A 27,456-nucleotide genomic window follows, 5' to 3' on the forward strand; every position below is an offset into this window, starting at 1 on the left:
GCAGCAAGAGAATCGCTTGAACTCAAGAGGCAGAGGTTACAGTGAGCCAAGATTGAGCCATTGCACTCCAGCCTGGGTGACAAAGTGAGACTCCATCTCAAAAAAAAAAAAAAAAAAGGAATTCTTTCTTGAGTTCTATAGAATGGGGAAGTCCATACTTCATCTTCAGAAGACATCAATAATCACAACACAATAGAAATCACATTAATAGTTAATATTTATTGAGCTATCATTAGACATTGTGTAGACAGAAGTTTTTTCTTTTTTAAATGAGGCAGAGTCTCACTATATCTCCCAGGCTGGAGTGCAGTGATGTGATTTTGGCTCACTGCAATCTCCACCTCCCAGGCTCAAGCATTCTCCTGCTTCAGCCTTCCGAGTAGCTAGGATTATAGGCGCTCACTATCATACCTGGCTATTTTTTATATTTTTAGTAGAGACAGGCTGTTACCATGTTGGCCAGGCTGGTCTCAAACTCCTGACTTCAAGTGATCTGCCTGCCTCAGCCTCCCAAAGTGCTAGGATTACAAGCATGAGCCACTATGCCCAGCCTAAGCAGCTTTTTCAATGGGAATTAATTTTGCCCCCAACCCCTGAAACATTCGACAATGTCAGACATTTTTGGAGTGCTATGGCATCTAGTGGTAGAGACCAGGGATGCTGCTAAACATCCTACAGTACATAGGACAGTTCCCCACAACAAGTAATTGTCTAGTCCAAAATGCCAATTGTGTGGAAGTTGAGAAACCCTAAAGTAAATAATTTCAATGGATTATGTCTTTTCACTTTTATTAAAACTCAACAAAGTAGATATAGTTTCGTCCCTTTAAGACAGAAAAACTGAAACACAGAGAGGTTAGGTACTTCTTGCAAGATGGCACTAGGATGTAGTGATACTAGGAATTTGAACCCAGGGACCCTGAAGCCAGCACTCCTGACCTCAACAGGGACAGTAGTTCATTTGAAGTTCCTCAAAGTATCCAGTAGAGTGCCCGGTGCTTACAGAAATAAAGAGGCTGTCCTATGAAGAGATGATTAGGGAAGTCCTCCTGAAAGGAATCCTGAGCTAAATTCAGACTCCTCTGAGGTCCCACACTGCAGTGGGTGACAGGCTTTGGGCCCCAGCTCACCCATCATGCTTCTCAGCTGGGACCCTCCACAGGGTCATGCTATGCTCAGATGAGCAGGTGGATGCGAAAGTGCTTAGAAAAAGGACCAGAGCTATAGAAACATGAGGAATAAATATCTTCTCATGGGCTGTTTACAGGAGAACACCTTAAAGCCTTTAAAATGTACACATCTCTACAACTTACCTAATGTGAAGTGTTCATGGGTGAAGGCAGTAGGGGAGGCTCTTCAGGCAATGAAGTCTTCCATATTACCACCCTCTTGAGCCCAGGGCAAGCTTCCATCTATGGCTTAATGCTCACTGCCAATCATGCACAAATGTAATCCTATTTAGGTGGCCCCAAAGCACGTGCGAACTGATTTTCTAAACTAATTGGACAAGTTGGTTTTCTAGATCGGTTTTCTGGGGTTTATATGGCTTTATTCTTTGAGCTTTAATCAGGGTTCTTAAGCTGACCGTATTCGACAGCACCTTCTTTGTTTGCAGTTTACACTGCCATCATCTCAGCCAAAGGAGGTCTTCCCAGTGTTTCTTACACCCTAGTCCCTTAAGTTCTATACTTAAAAATCTCATAATTCTTTGCTAATAGAGCTCAGAGAGCCCTAGAAACTATTTGGTGAAATCCAAACATTTTATGGATGTGGTAATTGGGGCTCAGAGGAAAAGGAAATGACTGCTATTATAATAATCACGATCATAATAAGCAAGAATTATCATGACTAATATTTCTGCATATGTGTATAAAGTTTTAAAGCTTATAAACCATTTTTATTTAACTCTTCTTGCTTGAGCTCAAAGCAAAATCATTAGGCAAAAAGACAATAGTCTTATGTTGCAGGTGCAAAAAAAATAGACTCAGATGAAGTAAGTTGCTTAGAATTACACAGATGAGAAAATAATTCTTGTCCCTACATCTAAAGCCAGGTCTTATGGCAAATTGTGTACTCTTGCCACTACGCATCTCTGCACAGAGCTACTTAAGCCAAACCAATTTCCTAACCTTTTTATTGTTTTGAAGGCATAAGGAGGCCATGTTTGATGAATCAGATCTGGGTTCAGGGTCTGTTTCTATGCCCAACAGAAGTGTGCCCACAGACAAACTATTTAACTTGTCTGGACCTCAATGTCTCTATCTGAAGAACATATTTTTTGTATAATTATTGATTATGTATTAGTACCTATTATAACAAAATGGCTTTCACTTTTAAAATGGTTACTCTGACTTTTTGACTTCAACTGGCCAATGAGGTCACTATGTGGTGTTCTACTGCTCTTGGAGACATAAGGTATTATTCTGGCCAAACTCCCATTCCTATGCCAAATCATAAACCATTCTCCTTCCTTAATGGGTGACCTCCTACTCATGGAAAGTAAAACAAGTTATGAAGACTTGCTGCACCCAGAGGCATCCTTCATGATTAAAGGATAAACACACAGTCTTTTGAGTAAAGTAAAATGTTTCTTTACAACAATTAAAACAATCTTCCCCAATCACATACAACGGCTATTCTGAAGCTGTTTTCCCTCTCTAAGGTCAGATAGGGGTCAGGACTCTATTATTCTTTCATCTCCAGAATTTACTTTATTTGTAGCTTAATAAAAACCAAGCATGCCTGTGGCCAAGAAAAAAAAAAAAAAGCTGATTACATGCAAGGCTGTATTATTGCTGTACAGCCTCCAGTAGCATATCCCCTGTGGCCCCTTGCTTCTGTGCATGCTACATGGTCCCTACTTCTCGCTGAAAAGTGTGCTCACCCATCTTGCATACCCCCAGCCCCCACAACCTACTCCTTCTGGGGCATCTGAGTCTCAGTGAATAACATCAACATCTCTGTTGTCAATCACAACAGAAATCTGGTGGTCATCGTTGGATGGTGGAGGTAAGAGAAGCATTTCCTTTGGAGTTTAACTTTGAAGGGCCTTCCAAATTTAGCCCATTTCTAAGCTCCAGTCTCACTGCCCTGATTATGACCACTCTCGTGTCCTACTTCAGCTGTTAAAATAACCTTTCCAAGTCTGCCTCCAGAAGTTCAATATCACTGGATAGTAAAGGTAAAAAATATCAGAGGTTGTATCATAAAGGTCTTATACCATGCTAAGGAGATAAGAGTTTATTTGGTAAGTAGTGGGGAGCCGAGTGATGGGGACAGATTTGCATTTTAGGAAAATCATTTTTCTGCAAGTGTAGATGGTGAATTAAAAGATGAGTAGAAAAGAGAGACCAGGCTAAAGAGGCAATCACAGCAATCTCTGTGAAAGCGTGACAAACTGAAGTCATGTGGTAACAGTGGAGATGGAGCATATGGGATGGTGTGAGATAGTGATGGGGTAGAAATAAAAGGATTGGTATTTAACAGGGCCCAGGGGATGAGATGGACAAGAATCTAGGATAACGAAAAGGTTTGTGTCTTAGATTGGCTGGAAGCATTTACATTGAAAAACAGAAAATGCAATGAGATGAAATATTTATTTAAATACCTCAATAGCTGTCAGAGGAGAAAACAAACTGATGATTCAAGTTCCGAATGTCTTCCGAAGACAAAACAAAGACCAAAATTGGGAAATGTAGACTAGAGTCTGGTATAAATATAGCATTCTCCAAAAGATTTCTACTAAATGTTGCCCCAAATGGGCTCTGATGGGGAGTTCATTAATTCACAGATAGGTCTCGTCTCTACTTGTATAATGTGGATAAGTCATTTATAAACATGACGATTCCTTCAAACATGATGATTCTAGGATTCTCTGTGGCCAGAGGATTAACCTTATGAAGAGTCACAATGATGTCATCAAGACAGTGCTGTGCTGGTAATGTGGTGCCCAGTGTTCTGGCTCAGTTCTGTGCCTAACTTAACAGGGTGACATAAGTCAGTTGCTTTTTTTCTCCCTGGGTCTTCCATCAACATAAAAAACAAGGAGTTGGTATAAATAATAAAAACAAAAATACTAACACCTAGTAAATAGTGGCTCCTTTTGTTGTAGTCAAGCATCATACCCTGTCTTTTATGTATTTTATAGTCTTTAATCCTCACAACTGCACTATGGGCTTTATTAATCTCTGTTCTACAAATAAGGAGCCTGGGGTCCACAGAGATGATCTCCTTTGTTGTGTTTATGCTTTGTGATTCTGTTGTTCCAGTGTCAATGGAAATTGAAACTAAGTCTTGTGATTATTACAGCCCACTAGAGAAAAGACCCACAGACTGCTGAAGAAGTCCCTGCCTTTTCTGGGGTTTGATTATTGTATCTTCCCTGGCTTCTGTAAGAGACCCCAAGGTCCTGCTTCTTATTCAAACTAGCTGGTATTTCCACTCCACCATCACAATACTCTAGTTCTCAGGTAACTTAAAGCTGGGTGGAGGATATAATTTTATACAAACAAATAGACGCAAATGACCATCTTTTCCTATCTCTCTTGAGATCAGGTGCCATGTCTGATTCACTTTTGTTTGCTCAGTGACTAGCGCAGGCTCTGGCATTTCTTAGGCACTCTGCCAGTATTTGTTGAATGCAAGTGCTTGTGAAATACTTCATAATGATTATGAAAAATGTATTCACAATAGCTGTTAGAGTATACATACATTCCACATCCATTATGAGCTCAGAACTGAACTCCAAGTGTGAAAAGGGCAAGTTTGCAGAAGAAAAATGTTTTAAAATGAGAACATACACTATTTGAGATGCCCTTAGCATTCAGCTGGAGCTCTCCAGTGGGTATCCACATATACCAGTGGCAGAGCAACACGGGAGGGTGGGACTGTGGATAGACATTTTAGACTGACAATACCTAGATAGGTGGCATTTGAGTCCATGGGGCCAGGTGGGATCACCAAAGGGGTAAGAGTAAAGACAGAAAATAGGAAATAACCAAAGAAAAGCATCCTTAAGCGCGCCAACATAGAAAATGCAGAAATAGGGAGGAACCAGCAAAAGGGACTACAAATCATAGCAAACACTGTAGGAGAAAAGCCAGAAGTCAAGGGAAGTGTCCCAGAAGCCAAGTGAAGAAAAGAAGAAGAAAGAAATGATTAAGTGCTGTTGAGAGTTTTAAAAACACGAATTTACTAGTATTTGTCAATGTACAGGTAACTAGTAATACTGATGAGGGCAGTTCAGAGATGTGGGGATGAGCATTTGCACAGAAGGGTGTCTGATCACTTGCTCGTTTGATCTCACATCCATCCCATCCCACACTTCTTACTTTGTTTTACATTGCAGGGAAATTCAGTTTCTAATATTCAGAGCCGATTGTATTTATGGGAGAACCTGGCAAAAAAGTTGATGGACAGAATGAAAAAACCAGCTAGAATATGTCTCCCCCTACTTTGAGTAGACCTTCCAACAGGGCTTGCATCTTCTCCATGGTTCTGGCTGCCACTGGACAATCCTCTCTCTCTGTGGGTCCGAGTTCTTTCTGAGTAAGCCTGCTGAGGCTCCAGTTTCCTTGGAGCTCTGGTAACAATAGCTCCTTCCTCCATCTCCCTCATCCTCCTGTGGTAGTGGCTTTCTGCCATGGTTAATACTGGAGTTGCCTCACCTTTTGCTGGCCACTCATCTCTTCCCCATGCAGAGCCCACTCCCAGAGACACATCTGATTTATTCATTTTGTTTTTGGTCAGCAAAATCCCGAGCCCTGTGCTCCACACATTCTGGGCTATTATCCAGGCATCCCTGTGGTTTCCAAGCACATTTTTGAGAAGGACATGGGGACCTGATCCTTAAGAACAAATGTTCCTTGGGTGTTTTAGGGACTGGCCCCTAGTGTGGTTGACAGCGTATTAATAGCTAGGGTATGGACAGTCCTCCTGAGACATAATCCCTTTCCCAGGTGCAGTGGGCAGACTCATCCACAGGAAAGGTTTAACCAAATAAATGTGCTACCACTGTTTCTAACTGTCCATCTGAGGAATGCTGAAAAGAAGGCACACACATATATTAACTCAGCATACTTTGCATAAATGAATAGGAGGCAAATTCAATGAGCTACAGAAATGGAGAGTCTCAGTTTCACTCAATTATCATTTTCCCCAGGTGAACCATGAGTTTCTGATATTTGAAAATACTAAAATCTGAGCTTCTTAGATTTTGAGTTTCTTGGCATAATTCTGTGTCTCCAGGACTTCCCAGTCTATGGATGTAAATTGTGTACCTTTAATAATAAACAGCAATCTGGAGAATGGATATTAAGGCATGGGAATGGTTATTAAGGATGTGGGATGATGGTGGAAGAAACAGAGTTGGATGAGGCTAAATTTATTGATTTGGGCCCACTAAGTAGGGACTCTGCTTTTAATGTTGTAACTTGGGAAGTTAAAAAAAGGTCCTAATAGTTTATTTGCTTGGTTAACTGAAATATGGATTAAAAGATAACCCACTGTGAGCAAGCTAAAAATGCCTTCTTTCCCTTGGTTTAATGAAGAGGAAGCGATCTAAAGGCTTAGGGAGATTGGGATGATGGAGTGGATTAGTCACTTTAGACATACTCATCCCAGCTGGGAGGGTCCAGAAGATATACCCTTGACCAATGCCTTGCAAACTAGATTTGTGAGGGCAGCACCTGAATCTTTGAAGAGCCCTGTAATTGCTCTTCTTTGTATGTCAGATCTAACAGTGGGAACTGCAGTCACTCAACTACAGAATTTAAATAAAATGGGAATAATTGGATCCTGAGGTGGCAGGGACCAAGTGGCAGCACTCAACCATCAAAGGCAAGGTGGGTGTAGTTACCATAATGGACAGCAGAGGCAAAGTGACAATCAGAATAGTCTAACTTGTGTACAGCTCTGGCATTGGCTAATTTATCATGGCATTTCTAGAAGCGAAATTAATAGGAAGCCTACTGCATTCCTACTTAATTTATATAAGCAGAAAACTTCTAGATCAACTGGACAAACAATTTTGAATTATAAAACTTCAAATTATAAAAACAGAATCATATCCCCTCAATCAATTTCCAGACTTCAGCCAGTTTACAGACACAGAACCCCTTGAATGAAGGGGAGGCTGGGTCCCCTTGAGGAAGGACCCCAGTATGTTTTCAACAATTTATGTAGTGAATTTTTCCCCCATCCTTCCCCAAGGAGACTTCTGGCCTTTTACCAGAGTAATTGTGCATTTGGGAAAGGGAAATGATCAGACATTTTGGGGACCACTGGACACCGCCTCTGAACTGATATTGCTTCTGAGGGACCCAAAACATCATTGTTGTCTTCCAGTTAAAGTAGAGGCTTGTGAAGGTCAGGTAATCAATGGAGTTTTAGCTTAGGGCCTACTTACAGTGGGCCCAGTGGGTCCTTGGATTCATCTTGTGGTCATTTCTCCAGTGCCAGAATGCATAATTGGCATAGACATGCTTAGCAGCTGGCAGAATGCTCCACTGGCTCCCTGACTGGTAGGGTGAGGGTTATTATGGTGGGAAAGGCCAAATGGAAGCCACGAGACCTGCCTCTACTGAGAAAAATAGTAAATCAAAAGTAATATCAAAACAAATAGTAAATCAAAAACAATGATATGGAGATTAGTGCCACCATCAAGGACTTGAAAGATGCAGGGATGATGATTCCCACCATATCCCTGTTCAACTCTCCCATTTAGCCTATACGGAAGACAGATGGATCTTGGAGAATGACAGTGGATTATTATAAGCTTAACCAAGTTGTGATTCCAATTGCAGCTGCTGTACCAGATGTGGTTTCATTGCTTGAGCAAATTAACACATCTACTAGTACCTCGTATGTAGCTATTGACTTGGCAAATCACTTGTTCTCCATTCCTGTCCATAAGGCCCACCAGAAGCAATTTGCCTTCAGCTGGCAAGGCCAGCAATATACCTTTACTGTCCTGTCTCAGAGGTATATCAGTTCTCCAGCTTTGTGTCATTATCTTATTCAGAGAGATCTTGATCACGTTTTCTTCTGCAAAATATCACAATGGCCCATTATATTGATGTCATTATGCAGATTGAATCTAGTGAACAAGAAGTAGCAAATACACTGGACTAACTGGTGAGACATTTGTGTGCCAGAGGATGGGAAATAAATCCAACTAAAATTCAGGAATCTTCTACCTCAGTAAAATTTCTAGGGGTCCAGTAATGTGGAGCCAGTTGAGATATTCCTTCTAAGGTGAAGGATAAGTTGTTGCATTTAGCTCCTCCTACAACCAAGAAAGAGGCACAATGCTTAGTGGGATTTTGGAGGTAACACAGTCCTCATTTGGGTGTGCTACTGGGGTCCATTTATCAAGTGACCTCAAAGGCTGCTAGCTTTGAGTGGGGTCCAGAACAGGAGAAGGCGCTGCAACTGGTCCAGGCTGCTGTGCAGGCTGCTCTGCCACCTGGGCCACGTGACCCAGAAGATCTAATGGTGCTTGAGGTATCAGTGGCAGATAGGGATGCCGTCTGGAGCCTTTGGCAGGCCTCCATAGGTGAATCACAGCAGAGGCCTCTAGGATTTTGGAGCAAGGCCATGCCATCTTTTGCAGATACTTACTCTCCTTTTGAGAGACAGCTCTTGAACTGTTACTGAGCTTGGGTGGAAACTGAACATTTGACTATGGGTCATCAAGTCACATATGACCTGAACCACCTATCATGAACTGGGTGCTTTCTGACCCATCTAGTCATAAAGTGTGTCATGCAGAGCAGCATTCTAGAATCAAATGGAAGTGGTATATATACATGATTGGGCTCTAGCAGGTCCTGAAGGCACAAGTAAGTTACATGGGGAAGTAGCTCAAATGCCCGTGGTCTCCACTCCTGCCACCCTGCCTTCTCTCCCTCAGCCTGCACTGATGGCCTCATGGGGAGTTCCCTATAGTTTTCAGAGGAAGAGAAGACTAGGGCCTGGTTCACAGATATTTCTGCATGATATGCAGGAACCACACAAAAGTGGACAGCTACAGTACTACAGCCCCCTTTTAGGACATCCCTGAAGGGCAGCAGTGAAGGAAAAATCTTCCCAGTGGGTAGAACCTTGAGCAATATGCCTGGTTGTGCACTTTGCATGGAACAAAAAATGGCCAGATGTGCAATTACTTACTGATTCATGGGCTGTAGCCAATAGTTTGGCTGAATGGTCAGGGACTTGGAAGAAGCATAATTGGAAAATTAGTGACAAAGAAATTTGGGGAAAGAGGTATGTGGATGGATCTCTAAGTAGCCGAAAACTGTGAAGATATTTGTATCCCATGTGAGTGCTCACCAATGGGTGACCTCAGCAGAGGAAGATTTTAATAATCAAGTGGATAGGATGACCTGTTCTGTGGATACCACCCAGCCTCTTTCCCCAGCCACCCCTGTCATCTCTCAATGAGTACATGAACAAAGTGATCATGGTGGCTGGGATGGAGGTTACACATGAGCTCAGCAACATGAACTTCCACTCGCCAAGGCTGACCTGGTATGGCCACTGCTGAGTGCCCGATTTGCCAGCAGCAGAGACCAACACTGAGCCCTCAATATGGTACCATTCCTTGGGGTGATCAGCCAGCTACCTGGTAGCAGGGTGAATATATTTGACCTCTTCCATCATGGAAAGGGCAGAGGTTTGTCCTCACTGGAATAGATACTTACTCTGGATATGGATTTGCCTATGCTGCACACAATGCTTCTGTCCACATCTGTTGACTCACAGAATGCCTTCTCCACTATCATTGTATTCCACACAGCATTGCCTGTCCAAGTCAATCACTTTACAGCTAAAGAAGTGTGGCAGTGGGCTCATGCTTGTGGAATTCACTGGTCTTACCATGTTCCTCATCATCCTAAAGCAGCTGAATTGATAGAATGGTAGAATGGCCTTTCAAAGTCACAATTACAACACCAACTAGGTGACAGTACTTTTCAGGGCTGGGACAAAGTTCTCCAGAAGGCCATATATTCTCCAAATCAGCATCTAATATATGGTGCTGTTTCTCCCATAGCCAGAATTCATAGGTCCAGGAAATCAAGTGCTCGAAGTGGAAGCGGCACCACTCACCATCACCCCTAGTGATCCACTAGTAAACTTTTGCTTCCTGTTTCTGTGACATTACGTTCTGCTGGCCTTGAGATGTTAGTTCAAGCGGGAGGAACACTGCCACCAGGAGATACAACAGTGATTCAATTAAACTAGAAGTTAAGATTGCCGTCTGGACCCTTTGGGCTCCTCCTACCTGTAAGGCCAAGAAGAGACTTACAATATTGGCTGGAGTGATCGACCCAGATTATCAAGATGAAGTCAGTCTACTACTTCACAGTAGAGGTAAGGAAGAGTATGCATGGAATACAGGAGATTCATTAGGGCATCTCTTGGTACTACCTGCCCTGTGATTAAGGTCAATAGGAAACTACAACAGCCCAATCCAGGCAGGACTACAAATGGCTCAGATCCCTCAGGAATGAAGGTTTGGATCACTCCATTGTGGGGGTAGGGGGAAACCAAAACCACGACCTGCTGAAGTGCTTGCTGCAGGCAAAGGGAATACAGAATGTGTAGTAGAGGAAGGCAGTCATCAATACTAGCTAGGACCACATGACCAGTTGCAGAAATGGGGACTGTAATTGTCATGAGTATTTCCTCCTTTTGCTAAAATTATGTTTGTGCAATAAAAAATAGATTTTATTTCCTTTTCCTCTATCATGTGACATAAGATTTGACTTCATATCAGTATTTAGTATTGTTAACTTTATGTAATAGTATTTGGGTTGGAGATTGGAGTGTTTCTGCTTGTATGAAGAATAGCTGTATTATGTTAGGTATAATTATGACGTTATTGTCTTTATTTGAATATTATGTATGATCTCAGGAGATGTGTATGAGTTTAAGTTGACAAGGGGTGGAATTGTGATGGTTAATGGTATGTCAACATGATTGGATTGAAGAATACAAAGTATTGATCCTGGGTATGTTTGTGAGGGTGTTGCTAAGAGGTATTAACATTTCAATTAGTGGGCTGGGGAGGGCAGATCCACCCTTAATCTGGTGGGTGCAATCTAATCAGCTGTCTGAATATAAAGCAGGCAGAAAACTGTGAAAAGGGGAGACTGGCTTAACCTTCCAGCCTGCATTTTTCTCCCATGCAGGATGCTTCCTGCCTTCGAATATTGGACTCCAAATTTATCAGTTTTGGGACTTGGACTGGCTCTCCTTGCTCCTCAGCTTGCAGATGGCCTATTGTGGGACCTTGTGATTATACAAATTTATAATTAATAAACTCCCCTTTATAAATCTGTGTCTATATCCTATTAATTCTGTCCCTCTAGAGAACCCTAATACACTATCCTTGATTAAATCCCATCACCCTCTCTCCATCTCTGTAAAAATTCTCCTCATTATTGTTCAGCGAAGCCCTGCTGACTTTACCACCCTTTTCCTGCCCAAGACCAAGGTGATATATAAAGATACTTCTTGGAGTCCCAGGGGAGCCAGACTAAATCCAAGGAAACTTTCCCTTTGCCATCATTAGCAATTAACATTGGATGTGTTGATTCAGTGCCTGCTCTGGGTTAGGCATCCTCTCTTGTTCTAAATGCACTCACTGTGGTTTATACTTTGATGTTACAGGAGGACCTCTTATCCATGCTGGGCTCTGCATGGCATGACTCACTTTGTGCCACATTGCTGCTGTTGCCAGTCTCCTGATGTTCACAAGGTTGCAAGTGCTTTCTGTGCTGAAGTGGAGCCATGTTTCCTAGAGCCTTCACTGTGCTGAGGCCATGGCAGTTCCACCTGGGGTTCAGAACATACCCCTCTCTTGCTGTGACAATCTCACTGAGCACAGCTGTCTGTACTTACAGAGCCATGAAAATAGTTCCCTTTGGCTTTCTCCTGGAGGCCCCTTCCATGGTCTCAGACACAGAGTTGTGCAGCTGGCCTAGGAGTGGTAATAATATTATGACAAAAAAGGATTCTATGACTAGGTATCACAGAAAACACTTCCATGAAATGCTGGTTAGTGGTTGTTCTCACACTGCTGTAAAGATTAACTAAGACTGGGTAATTTATGAAGGAAAGAGGTTTAATTGACTCACAGTTCCATTTGGCTGAGGAGGCCTCAGGAAACTTACAATCATGTTGGAAGGCAAAAGGGAAGCAAGGACCTTCTTCATATGGAGGCAGAATAGAGAAGATGGGCCTTAGTTTTCACATCTCTAAAATGGAACCAATAGAGTCCATTAAATGTGATAATAATGGAAAAGTATCTACCCCAGTGTCTGGAAAATCGAGGGTGTTCAAATGTGATTTCCCCTCCTTACAACAAATCTGTCACATGGGCTCACCTTTTATCAGCGGCATCATTGACAATTTTTTTCCAAATTCTTCTCCAAGATCTAAAGGATGGGTAAGACTAGAGAGGCAGATAATAGATCTTAGTTATTTAGAGGAGATGAAATCAAGAGGGAAACAAACCATCTTTACAATCTCAACTCATTAACTATGGCAGCAGCTGGAACAGCTTTGAATTCTTGGAAATGAATCTTGATAATACCCTTTGAGGCAAAATCCACAAGGATTTCTTTATTTCTCATTTCAAGTCTGGAAAACAATATTTTCTCCTCTATTTTCTATTTCTTTTTCATGATGTTACATAATCCTGGTTACAAAAATAATTCACACAAAATTCCACCACCCAAAGGCATCAGATATTTTCATTTTTGTTGGTGACCTTTGGTTTTTACAATGTATCCAGGTTGATGCCTTGTCTTCAAACTTATTTCTAGTGATTACATTATATTCAAAGATTATTATAAGGATTAAGTTATGGTAATGTTTGAAAACATCTGCTCTACTGATTGGCACAAGATTATGTCCCCTCTATAAATAATTTTCTTGTTGGAAATCCTTTTATCATTCTTTTTGTCATGACAATCTTTATGGATGATGAGGATATTTTGAGATATGAATCTTTTTCTTCTGTATTTCTGACCTCCCACTCAAACACAAGAGAAGCTGCTCTTACTCCAGCATGGAGGTGGCTCGAGGCTGGGCTAAAAGCAGAGCCATCTCCAAAATTCTTCTGTTCTTGACCTTTGTTTTCAAAAGCTTGAATGGAGCTGAAAGGAGAGGACAGCCGGGGGACCTGGAGAGAGGCAGAGAGTCTTGGAAAAAGCAGGAAGAGATAACCCTTCCTGTTTTTTTTAAATGGCACTATCTCCCAAACCTCCTTGGCCTGTTAGGGTGTGGAGAGAGAAAACTACATTCCTATGAGTACCAAAAAATGCAGAAATCTCATGTCTTCATCCTGGCAGAACAGGGAAGCCGGCAAGACCTAAGAAGGGCTGAGAATGGTGTGGGATGTGGGACCTAGAAGAAAGGGTTTTTGACCTTATAAATGACTTTTTTCTCTTACAGATGACACAGAAATAGAGGGAAACTGAGTCCCAAGGCACTGTGAGGGGTAAGGGTTGGTAACAGATAACTCACCACCAACCTCTTCCTAATCCTACAGAGCTTCAGCCTCACACATGATCCTGGAGTCATGATCTAACTCTGTATTTAGAAAAAACCCAATAAGAGAATTAAATTTCCAGGAACTTGGGAGAAATTTGTTTCAGAGTAAGAAATGGAACTGAATTATAGAAATAGGATACTTCTTTTTCTGTGAGTGAGCAAAAATTTATATTTGCTACAAATATACATTGTTTTACTTTTTCTTTGTAGTTTGCTCAATGATTGATTGATTGGATCTAAAGTATATACACATATATGTATATGTATTTTGTGTCTTTTGTACAATAAATTCCCTTATGGAGAAATACTAGGTCAAAAATATAAACATTTTTAGATCTCATTTCATAGTTCCAGATTGCTTTCCACAAAAATTAATTTAATTTACCCTGATACTAAGAATGACTGGATAGACTGGTTTAACCATATATTTCTTTAGTTACTTGTATTTTAAAAGAAAATAATGCTAAGTGAGTAGTGAAAAATGTTACTTCATTTCAACAAAGTTTCTAGACAGTTGAATCTTATGTCATGCCTTTATCTGTGGAGTAAATTTCTTAGGCATATTGAGTTTTAGTTGGTAACAATTAACATTAAAAAAATAAATTGCTTTTTACAGCTTGTTTTCTTTGTGGATAGTGCATGTCACAGACTGTTCTACATCTGAAGCTTTCTTCCCTATCCAGACCAAATTCCCAACTTCTTACCACTAAAAAATGTTTTTCATCAAATGAACTCAGACCTGATCACCTAAAAGGCCAAGTTGTCCCTTTGAGTTGAGATGGACAGGTTCTAATTAGGCAGCACTATGATTATAAGGAAACTATTTACTTATGAAGTGTAGAGGAAATGTGTCAGGGAGTAAGGAAATCCATTGCATTATATAAATGGTACAGACAGCTAGGAGTTAAGACTCACTACCACTGGCTGCACATTTTCTAAAGGAAATAACCCAGATGAGAAATATGCCTTGGGTGGAGACACACAATATAAGCTTTGTGTAAGTAAACTCACATTTCAAGAAAAAAATTAGATTCAGGACATACATATACAGGTTTGCTACATGAATATATTGTATGATGCTGAGGTTTGGGCTATAAATGAACCTGTCACCCTAAAAGAGAACAAAGTACCAAATAGGTAGTTTTTCAACCTCTTCCTCCCCTCTTCTTTTGGAGTCTACGGTGTCTATTGGTAAATCTACATTTTATTTCTAAAAATGGGTCTAGAAAAATTACAACTGCACAAAATGCTACCCTGGAGCACTTTCTTTCATTCAATCTAAGCAAGTTTAAGAGTCCACAGTGGTGAAATTGAGAAGAGCACTGGATAAGGAACGCCCTATTTTTTTTTCATTTGCTCCCGTTACCTGGAGAAATTCTACTTATTCAGGTGTTATTGCCTCCCTGGACCATCAGGTGGGATAGGTAATCCTGGTCTGTGCTTTGGTTTTCATGTTTTTTTGTCTCTTGGAAATCATATGCCTCTTTCCCCTGTGTCTTCAACTTATCCCTCTCAACTGGACCCTTTTTAAAGAAATTTAAGTTCTGGGATACATGTGCAGGATGTGTAGGTTTGTTACATAGGTAAACGTGTGCCATGGTGGTTTGCTGCACCCACTAACCCATCACCTAGGTATTAAGCCCTGCATGGAGTAGCTATGTATCCTGATGTTCTCCATTACCCTGTCCCCCTGGTAGGCCTCAGTGTGTGATGTTCTCCTCCCTGTGGCCCTGTGTTCTCACTGTTTAGCTACCACTTATAAGTGAGAACATGCAGTGTTCAGTTTCCTATTCCTGTGTTAGTTTGCTGAGGATAATGGCTTCCAGCTCCATTCATGTCACTGCAAAAGACATGATCTCATTCCTTTTTATGACTGTATAGTGTTTCATGGTGAATACATGCTGCATTATCTTTATCCAGTCTATCACTGATGGGCATTTGGGTTGATTCCACATCTTTGCTATTGTGAATAGTGCTGCAATCAACATACACGTGCATGTATCTTTATAATAGAATGATTTATATTCCTTTGGGTAATGGGATTGCTGGGTCAAATGTTATTTCTGGTTCTAGATCTTTGAGGAAGATCTTTGAAGAAACCATTGTCTTCCACAATGGTTGAACTAATTTACACTCCCATCAACAGTGTAAAAGCATTCCTATTTCTCCACAGCCTTGGCAGAAGCGGCTGTTTCTTGACTTTTTAATAATCGCCATTCTGACTGGCATGAGATGGTATCTTATTGTGGTTTTGATTTGCATTTCTCTAATCAGTGATGTTGAGCTTTTTTTCCCATGCTTGTTGGTTTCATAAATCTCTTTTGAAAAGTGTCTGTTCATGTCCTTTGCCCACTTTTGGATGGGGTTTTTTAATTTGCTTAAGTTCCTTGTAGATTCTAGATATTAGCCCTTTGTCGTATGGATCGATTGCAAAAGTTTTCTCCCATTTCACAGACTACCTGTTTACTCTGATGATAGTTTCTTCTGTGCAGAAGCTCTTTAGTTTAATTAGATCCCATTTGTCAATTTTTGCTTTTGTTGCAATTGCTTTTGATGTTTTTTTGTCATGAAATCTTTGCCCATGCCTATATCCTGAATGGTATTGCCCAGATTTTCTTCTAGGGGCTTATAGTTTTGGGTTTTACATGTAAATCTTTAATCCATCTTGAGTTAATTTTGTATAAGTTGTAAGGAAAGAGTTCAATTTCAGTTTTCTGTACATGGCTAGCCATCAACCGGACCCTTTCTATCCATAAGCAAACATGCTTCTGTCTTTTTCAGTTCATAAAAAACTCTCTGAAGCCCATATACACCTCCAGATACTGACATCCTTCTCTCCTTCTCTTCAGTGCTGAATTTCTTGCCAAAACTGTCTAGACTGTCTCCACTTCATTTTTCATTCCTTATTCGACCCACTGTAATCTGGTTCTTTCTCATAATTCCACCAAAACAGCCAATACTAGAGTTACTTTCATGGTGCTGAACCCAGTGAACAACAATGAGTTATTGTATTAGCCTTATCGGTAGAACTTATCACCGTTGAACACTGGCCATCTGTCTTGCTTTGCTGTTGCCTTGCCTTTGTGACACCAGATTCCCTTGACTTTCTTAACACCTTTCCAGCTTCTCCTCCTGAGCCTTTGCTGGATACTCATGTTTGTCCTGACCCCTAGTTGCTGGCAACTCTTTCCTCTTCAGGCATCATATCCACTCCCAGAGTTTCAATCTACATCTTTGCCAATATCTGCCATCTTTGTATCTCAGCTCTACTCGTCACTTTTTTAGTTTTGTGTATTCAAACTGCAATATGGCCTCTCACAAGGGAATTTTGAAATCAATATACTTCAGAGTAAATTCATAATACTCTCCCGGCAACCTGCTCCTTCTCTAGTATCTGTCACTTAGCAATAGTCTTCTATACATTTATTTTTTCTCTCTTGTTTGTTTGCTCAAGGATTTATTGACTAATTGACTATACATAAGTTATGTTTTTCCAAGTCAAAGAGAAAGCTTTACACTTCATTATCAGCCTAGAAAAACTTCCTGTTTTACCAAAATTACTTCCTCAATTCTCCTTTTGAATGTGTCCCATCAGTATTGTCAGTGATACGTAAATTCTTTGCAAATCCTGAGTCTTTTTATAGAAAAATAGAAGATATATCTTTTTATTTTACATTTTTAACTTTGAAACCATAAATTTACAATGTTCCTTATGCACTGGTGGAAGTAGACTGAATGCAAATAAAGCAGAGTTCACCTAAAAAAAAGATCTGATGCTTTGAAATGCTTCCAACTATGTGAAAAACAATCACAAAATGCCTATTCTATCCCCTTTGTGGCAATTGGATGAAACTACAAGGGAAGAAGCTGCTCAGCTGGGACATATCTTAATCACGTTTCTAGCCAAACTCTTGCAAAGACACATCAGTTAAAAATTCTGAATACTAATGACAATCCCTTAGGTTTACATAAGCAAAAACATGCATAAGGTATTGTTCACAATATGCAAAATATTTTACAGTCATTATCTTGAGTCTTGCAGCCGCCCTGACACATAGGCAGGGCTCACTTTATATTTTGCAGATGAGGAAACTGAGGTCCAGAGAGAGAGGTCAAGTTTTTCACTATGCAGCTGATAAGCCTTACTGCAGGAAATTGAATTCAGGTCTGTGTATTCTGAGTTTAGGACTTCTCTCTCACACTACCCCTTGCCCTGCCTTTGACTGAAGGAATTCCAGCACTGTCTTCTTTTCCAGGGAATAGAGCAGATTGGTTTTAGCAAAAGAGGAAAAACATGGAAGAGAGATAGTTTAGAACACCATTATGGTGAAGCATAAAATTACTATAATGGCAAAAACCACAGTTACTTTTGTACCAACCTAATAGTTTGGCCTGAAAATTAGGGTTGAGAGAGGAGAACAGCAGAAGATAAGGCTGGAAAGGTGGCTGGAGTGGCACCTTAGGATGCATTGCCTGAATTCTCTCCACACTGCAGGACACATTTAGAAGTAACTTTCCAACACAGCCTGTTCTAACTCCTACATCCAAAATAACCATCCAATGGACCATGTAAGCTAGAAAAAATCTTCAGAGTGGTTCCAAGTCAGTATGGAAAGTGGGTAGCTAAGTTATGGTACTCTGTGTTCACATTCAGTGTGTCAACTCCCTACCATCTCCTTACACCCCAACTTTACACTTCATTCACAATTGTAAAATAAATTGTGTTTGAGGATGTCTACCCTATTGCATTTCAAGCTCTTTGTGGGCCAGAGCTACGTCATGTTCCTGTGTAATTACCTGCCTACATCTGTGCCTAATACAGAGCCTTGCACAGTAGAAAATCAACAAATATTAGACAAGTAGGTAAAAGGAATTTGAGGTCTAAAGAATTTGTGACTGGGGGAGGCGGCAAATGGAGAAAACAGTGGGTTTCATAGAGAAACATTACATTTTAACGACAATGGGGCTCTCAACTGTGTTACCTGTGTAAGTTTCTTTACTACTCCAATCCTCAGTTTCTTTACATGTAAACGGGAGGTACTAACATTAAAATTATATTGTTTTAGTGAGGATTGCATTCAATATAGTTAGATTAACATGTAGGTGCTTAAATGTATCTGTCACTAAATGTTTTCACATTTCTCAATTTTCTTCTTTTTTAGGTATGCAAAACTATATGTTACTGTCTTTTGTTCCCCCTTACAGTAAATTTCATTTTGATTGCACCTCTATCCAACTGAGTTGGTAAGAATATAAGTCTTAATTATTATTGGGGCTTTCTTCTCCCAAGTGTGTGGAATGGTTCCAAAGTCTTATGCAAGTAAAGGGCATAAGACTCTTCCTCTGTCATGCTGTTTTGATTTATTGTCTTTCTAACACACGTCAATAGTTTTTTCTTTTTTTGAAACAGTTTTGCTCTTTCCCCCAGTCTGGAGTGCAGTGACACAATCATGGCTCACTGTAGCCTTGACCTCCTAGGTTCAAGCAATCCTCCCACCTCAGCTTCCTATGTATTACAGCTGGGACTACGACACATACGACCATCCCTGGCTAATTTTTCAAAGATTTTTGTAGAGATGGGGTCTCCCTATATTTCCCAGGATGGTTTCAAACTCCTGGGCTCAGGTGATCCCTCCCAACCTCGGGTCTTTCAAAGTGCTGGGAATATGGGTGTGAGCCACCATTTCCAATCAGTATCTTATATTTCAATGTTTGCTATTTCTGCCTTCACCCACATATCAAATCTCTAGGGGACCATGCCCCATGGCTTTACTATGAAAGCAGTATTTTCTGTGCCTAAAATACAATCCCCTTTTGCTGATTTGTCACCATGGGCTTTGCCATTAAGCAGCACTAAGACCTGAAAATGAAGAGAACGGGTGACTTTGTCTTCAAAATTTCTTCCTTTGTTCTTGCCCTCTCTCCTCCTCCCAGAGATACCTGTGTGCTCTCTTCAATAGACTTAGGACTTTAAAATGTAAAGGAGGGGATACTGACTTCTGGCTGCTTCTGTTTCCAGCAGTTGCTGAGCTGTCCGAAGTACTGGATTATTAATTGGCTTTTGTATTCAGAGGAGGTAAGGATCAGTTTAAGAAGAAAAACATTAGGAGAATATAACATTTATTCCAAAACTTTCATGTTCTCTTGATGTTGCTGGTGCCCAGAATATATCTCCTTGGCACTAACTTCTACATGAAGAAGTCTGCTTCTACCAATACCCAAAACTTCCTGTCTAGGGGTAAGGTAACCAACCATCCTAGAATGCTTGGGATTATCCTGGTTTTAGCAATAAAGGTTCTACATTTCAGCATTTCAGTTCAAACCAAACGGAGATGGTTGCCCACCCTATCTAGAGTACCACGGTATTCAGCTTTTGAAAAGAGCAAGCCAGAAGTTTCAAAAAGTTAATGCCCAGGAAGCAGCCCTCAATCAATGAGGAACAGGGAGTTGGATAAATATCCTCTACCAAATGGCAAAAAACCTGGATAACTATGTTTTCTTCTATTTCTAAGAGTTCAGCAGGATTGAGCCACAGTTGCCCACAGTAGTAGCTGATTTGATTACGCTACGTTTATTTGCTCTTTTCTTTCTTCTCTTTTCTACATCCCTATAGGTATTTCCTGGCGTTCCTTCCAAGATAACCTACTTGCACCTTGAATTCTTTTCTTAAGGTCCAATTCTGGGGAAACCTGAAGCCAAATGCAGAGCTGGGCTGACACTTGCATTAATGAAATCCTCACTGTGGTATAATAACGTTAAGATGTAGGTTCTCTCAGTTTTGCATGAAGCTTTCGGTAGTTGACTACAAAACAGTTGGTGATTGGGAGGCCGAGGCGGGTGGATCACAAGGTTAAGAGATCGAGACCATCCTGGTCAAACATGGTGAAACCCCGTCTCTACTAATACAAAAAATTAGCTGGGCATGGTGGCGCATGCCAGTAATCCCAGCTACTCAGGAGGCTGAGGCGGGAGAATTGCCTGAACCCAGGAGGCGGAGGTTGCGGTGAGTTGAGATTGCACCATTGCACTCCAGCCTGGGTAACAAGAGCGAAACTCCATCTCAAAACAAAACAAAAAAAAAAACAGTTGGTGAAAACTCTACTCAGGCCTAAAAATGATGGTAACCAAAGGGGGTTTTTGTAACTCTTGGCCTGTTCAACCTCAGTTGTTTCAACACCCTAGAGGTGTGTATTGGGCTGAGAAGAAAGGTTTTGCAATGCTGAGGCATTTTCTTTTCTCTGGCTCCTCTGTGGATGTTTTCTCATCTCAAGGTTAGCATCTTAGTCTATTTGTGCTGCTATAATACGATACCTAAGACTGGGTAATTCTTAAAGAACAATTTATTTCTCATAGTTGCAGAGGCTTGGAAGTTCAAGATCAAGGTGCAGGTAAGTTTAATGATTTGATGAGTCCTGCCCTCTCTGCTCTCAAGATGGCAGCTTGTTGCCACATCCTCCAAAGAGGAAAGAATACTGTGTCTGTGTCCTCACATGACGGAAGGCAGAAGAACAGGAGCCAAATGCTTTGTGAAGCCTCTTCTATGAAGGCCTTAATCCTATTCATGAGGGAGGAGCCTTCAGGGCCTAATCACCTCTTAAATACTATCATGGCCTCCACATCTTAATACTATCACATCAGCCATTAAGTTTCAACCCCTGAATTTTGGAGGGGACACATTCAAACCATAGCATTTTGCCCTGGCCCTCCAAAATTAATGTCCTTCTCATATGCAAAATACATTAATTGTATCCCAATAATGCCCAAAGTCTTAACTCATCCTTGCATCAACTTAAAAGTCTAAATTATAGAGTCTTACATAAATCAGATATGGGTGAGACTCAAGGCACAATTTATCCTAAAGCAAATATCCCTGTAGCTGTGAGCCTATGAAAGCAAACAAGTTACATGCTTCTAAAAGGTAATGGTGGGACAGCCATAGGATAGATGTTCCCATTTCAAAGGGAGAAATAAGCAGGAAGAAAGGGGTAACAGATCCCAAATCGGTCCTTAACCCAAGATGGCAAACAATATTAAGTCTTAAGGCTTGAGAATTTTCTTAATTCCATGTCCTGTCTCTGGAAAACATTGGGGTAGGAGTTGGGTCCCCAAGACTCCAGGGGACCATGCCCCATGGCTTTACTAGGCATAGCACACACAGTAGCCTTTACAGTTTGGAGTTGAGTTCCTGGAGCTCTTCCAGGCTGGTGTTGCATGCTGGTGGCCCTACAGCTCTGGGGTCTAGTGGTGCCCCTCCCACCATGGATCCACAAAGCTTTACCCTAAGAAGGCTTTCGTCAGTGCCCCTGGTCCTGTGACCATTCTCTACAAGGGCCCTGAGCTCTCTGAGGCATCTTTTAAACTTAGGTGGAGGTGAACAGTACCTCCATAGCATATATGCTCTGGAAGCCTGTAGAATTAGCACCATGTAGATGCCATCAAGGTTTACAGTTTGTACCTTTCAGAGTGGTAGCCTGAGCCACATTCAGGCTGACTTGGGCCACAGAAGCACCTTGGCTTGGTGACCAAGGGGTACTGAACCAAAATGCAGAGAGTGAAGGAGACATCAGGCAGCCCTGGGCTGCAAGTCCTAAGATCTCACAGCTGCTTTGGCTCCCCGCCATACCTATGGCTGTCTACCTGTTCTACCCTCAAGGCTGTTGTGCTCTAGGCCTGTGAAGGGCATAGCAGATTTGAAGACATCTGAAATGTCTTTGAGATTATTTTCCCATTGTCTTGATGAATAGCATCTGGATTTCTTCTCCTCATATGAATCACTATCAGTCACTTGGCCATATCCTTGGTTTTATGTTCTACATGTAGTTTTTTCTTCTTTAAATGGCCAGGCTGAGAATTCTCTAAATCTTTAAGTTATGCTTCTCTTTTAATTATAAATGTGGTCTTTAAATACTACTTTCTCTTCTCACATTTTACTATAAGCAGTTAAGAGAAGCTACACAGTACCCTAAACACTGGCTCCTTAGAGATTTCTTCTACCAAATATTTAAGTTCATCACTCTAAAGTTCTGCCTTTCACAAAGTCCTAGAACACACACACAATTCGTCCAAGCTCTTTGCCACTTGGTAACAAGGATGACCATCCCTCTAATTTCTAATAAGATGGTCCTCATTTCCATTGAAGACCTCTTTAGAATGACCTTTACTATTCACATTTCTGCCAGTCTTCTGATCACATCCACTTGGGTAATTTCTAAGGCAACTGAAACTCTGTGCAGCTTTTTTTAAATTTCTGAGCCCACATCAGAATCACCCTTAATGGTCCATTCATGGCAACTTAGGATTCTTCTAATATTCACTTCAAAGCTGTCTCAGCCTCTATCCATTACCTAGTTCCGAAGTCAGTAACACATTTTTAGGTATTTGTTATAGTGACATACAACTCCTGGTAACAATTTTTTGTCTTAACCTGTTTGTGCTGATATAACAAGATACCTGACACTGGGTAATTTATAAAGAAAACATGTTTTTTCTCACATTCCTGGAGGCTGGAAGGTTTAAAATCAAGGCAGTGGCAAGTTTGAGTGGTGAGGGGTTCTCTATGCTTCCAAGATGGCATCTTGTGGCTGCATCCTCCAGAGGGCAGGAATGCTGTATCCTTACTTGGCTGAAGACAGGAGGGGCAAGAGCCAAATGCTGCATAAAGCCTCTTTTTAGAAGGGCCTTGGCTGGGCACGGTGGCTCAAGCCTGTAATCCCAGCACTTTGGGAGGCTGAGCCGGGCAGACCACAAGGTCAAGATATCAAGACCATCCTGGCCAACATGGTGAAACACCGTCTCTACTAAAAATACAAAAAATATTAGCTGGGCATGGTGGTGTGTGCCTGTAGTCCCAGCTACCTGGGAGGCTGAGGCAGGATAATTGCTTGAACCCAGGAGGCGGAGGTTGCAGTGAGCCGAGATTGTGCCACTGCACTCCAGCCCGGTGCCTGGTGATAGAGCAAGACTCTGTCTAAAAACAACAACAAAAAGAAGGGCCTTAATCCCATCATGAAAGAGAAGTGCTCATGGCTTAATCACGTCTTAATACTATCATATTGGCCACTAAGTTTTAAGAGAAGCTTCTTAAGAGAAGCTACACAGTACCCTAAACACTGGCTCCTAAATTTTTGAGGGGACACATTTAAATGATAGAAGCTAGTGAAGAAGGCCTATAAAAAGTCCATCCAAGAGACATGCATGTGTTCCCTGAATCTTGTTCTTCACTCACATCTAGAGGTATTAAGAACAAGACGTTTTGCTATTTCCCTAATGGTGGAGCAAAGATAAGGGGCTATTCTGGGAGCAAGCCTCACTTCCCTGGTGTCTGGGCCAAAGCCACATGTTTCTCATAAGTGCCAACCCTGTGTTCTTTTGGAGTGACAAGATTGAGCATGAGACCTTACCCAAAAGGACTTCCTGATGGGGCTGGGTGAAAATGTTGTAAGAAACCAGCTGCACTGTCATGAAAACACTGGAGCAGTTTTAAGAGGAGATTCGCACAGCTAGGAACTGAGCCTTCAAACTAACAGCCATTTGAATGCAGCCATCTTGGTAACATCTTCCAGCCCTAGCACACCTTTAGATGACTGCATTTCTGGCTAACAGCTTGACTGCAACATCATCATAGAGCCTGAGTCAAAACCACCCAGCTAAGCTGCTCCTGGGTTCCCGAACACAGAAACTGTGTGATATGTTTGTTTTAAACTGCTAAGTTTTGGCGTATTTTATAAATGCCTTTGTGATAACAGATAACTAATACTTTCTGCTAAGAGTTATAGTTGAATGTTTCCAAAAAGTAATCACTGAAGTATCCACAAAAGCATCCCACTAGGGAAAATATCAACTTTGAACATTTACCAGTCCTGGAGGGCACTGATGGCAGATCACAGCCATACCATTCAGAAAGGTCTTTTTTTTTTCCTTTATAGTTCTCTCTTCTGTGACCCTGCCTACTCTCTAGGCTAACAAGATGGGGAGAAAAGGCAAACTGGGGACCAGGCACAAAAAAGATGCTAACTCCTCAAATTTGTGAAAAGGATATTTAACTTTCAACAAAAGTAGAAATGTTTGACTCTGGGATTTTTTTTTTTTTTTAATTGCCGAGACAAAAAAAGAGCAGAAGGATTAAGAGAATTACCCTAGATTTTACCCATTGGGCAGGAAAAAAAGTAACTAGAGTGGGGGTGAACAGACTGTGGGGGAGAAGAATAAAGTTCTGTGTTTAGTGAAGTTGTCATCTTTTAACATTGTCCTTACATTGGCATTCATAATCCCCCACAGCTTAGGTTCTCATCTTTTCAGCATCAGCTCCTCTTTTGCTAGTGAAAAACCAACTTGTCTTTGCAATGTAAGTATCACTTTTTCTAAGCAAGGTCTTCTGGATCCCCATGTGAAAATTAGCATCTTCTTCTTCCAGGGTATTTTGGCTCTTTGTGTCTTGGCTGTCCCTTCCATATTGCCTATGTACACACATCTTTTGTGGCATTTTTTTAAGAGGCAGGATCTTGCTGTGTCACCCAAGCTGGAGTGTAGTGGCTATTCACAGGCATGATTATAGTGCATTATAGCTTGAACTCCTGGGCTCAACTGATCTTCCTGCTTCAGTCTCAGAAGCAGCTGAGACTACAGGCATATGTCACCATTTTTGGCCATTTGTGACTTTTTTTTCCTTTATTTTTGAGATGGAGTTTTGCTCTTGTTGCCCAGGCTGGAGTGCAATGGCACAATCTGAGCTCACTGCAAACTTTGCCTCCCAGATTAAGTGATTCTCCTGCCTCAGCCTACCAAGTAGCTGAGATTACAGGCACCCACCACCACTCCCAGTTAATTTTTGTATTTTTATTAGAAATGGAGTTTCGCCATGTTGACCAGGCTAATCTCAAACTCCTGACCTCAAGAGATCCACCCACCTTGGCCTCCCAAATTGCTGGGATTACAGGCGTGAGCCACTGCACCCAGCCGTGACATTTTTAAATGCAAATAGTTCATTAAGTTAACTTATCTTGCTCTCATACTGGATTGTGAGCTCCTTGAAGTTGATCCTGTATGGATAAAGGCTATAATAGAGATCCAAGGACTGATAATGCAGAGATTAAGAAAACGATCGCTTTGTATTTGAGTTACTACATATGAAGTATGGCTGAAAGAAAACCCTTACCTTCTAGAAAGGTTTTGAGTGGTAATAAATTGTTCGTAAACAAAGGTCCTATGAGCTGCCAGAGCCCGCTCAAAGATGAAAATAGGATATGCACTTGAGGTCAGATGCAGGAGTCATAGTCAGGTCACCAGCTAGCATGAGTAGAACGTGCTAAGTAAGCCAACTGAGGTCAGGAACCACGTTGAAAGGAGACAGAAGTCCAAGAAGAGAAAAATGGACAATCGGTGAGAGACAAAACCAGAACTGACAAAAACTCTATTTTCAGTGGTGTGCAAGCATCCAGTGATGACTACATACTCCTAGAGCTCTTCAGCTTGACTTAGAAGCATGGAACCCTGATTTTGGTACATGATAGTATTTATAAATAGGCAGAGTTTAGGACTGCAGGCTGGATCAGAAGAGGACCCTTGTAGTACATTTGGAGATTTTTTTTTTTTAATAAGAGATCTATGTAAACTGTTAACATTGACAAGTGAGGGTGGACTGGGGTGTTGAAGGTGATGAAGTGCCAAGGATCTACTGGCACAGGCATTACTTATGGTGCTATCCTAAAAAGCTGTGCAAAATAAGGAAGGGGGTGCATGCTGGAAATGAACACTATTTTATCGGACAAACTTAAAAGGGATCCTACAGCTTACCTGGATGTTAATACGGAGGGGCTTAGTTTCTCCTCTTTCCTTTAATACACTCTAGGCAGGAGATCAGACCTCAGCAAGACCCTCAGGGGGGTTCCCTCAGGTTATCTAAATGGGGAAATCAATCCCAGGGCTGCTTTCCTCTGAATGGAGACTTCCAAGTGATTAACACCACACAAACAGCAACAGTATGGAGGCAAGACCATAAATTTTACACTAACTTCTTTCTAATTGATGAGTTCTCCCACCACTTTCAGCCATGAGGTTGCAGTGCCGTGGCCTTGATCCAGACCCAGCTTCTCTGCATTCCCTTTCTCTAGCCCCATACTCTCTCACCTTCCAAAATGGATCAGTGCTATTTGCCTTGAAAGCTTCCAATCCTGTCCTGTTAGCAGCCAGCTGCAACCCATCAAAACTCTGATTAGGCATTTGAAAGGGTGGAGCATTTTTCATAAAATGATTGACAATGGCTTCTATCTCCCACACCTGCTGCTTTAAACCCTCCATGAAATGTCAGCAGGGAGTGTAAGTGATAGATTGCAGTGGTGCTGCCCAACGTAGGAATGTTAAGTGCTAGAAGATGGGAGTGTCTGAGCCTCAGCTACTGGAAAGAAAACAAAACAAGCACCCCATAGAATCCCTTTCTGAAGAGAGCCATGAGGGCATATTTCACCCATTCCAGCTCTCTTAGGCCAGTGTAGCAGGGGTTTCAGCCCTGGTAAGCATTGTTGTTACTGCGTGACAGCCACAAGGTTGTCCCTGCCCAACGCAGGTCCTGGCTCCAGGGCACCAAGTCAGGCAGCCGCAGAGTCATTTCTGGCCACCAGACATTTTTACATGATTCAGAAACTGACCATTTGGGATTGATTCAAGCTGGAGGGATTCTGAGAGCTTTCTTGGTGCCCTCACGAGTAGGATCTGCCCAGTTGCGTGGCTCTGCATGATAGTTTTCTTGTGGGGAGGTTGCCAAATCCAAATGACCCAATACTAAAATCAATGTAAGTACAAACTTTCCCTCAGGCCAAATTATTCTTTCTAGATGGCCCAAAATGATGAAAAGGATTCCAGGTGGAGTCTGAGAGAAAGTGTTGATGGGTTAGGTACAGA

Source organism: Callithrix jacchus, chromosome 7 (assembly GCF_049354715.1).
Source record: "Callithrix jacchus isolate 240 chromosome 7, calJac240_pri, whole genome shotgun sequence".
In the NCBI taxonomy this organism is placed as follows: domain Eukaryota; kingdom Metazoa; phylum Chordata; class Mammalia; order Primates; family Cebidae; genus Callithrix; species Callithrix jacchus.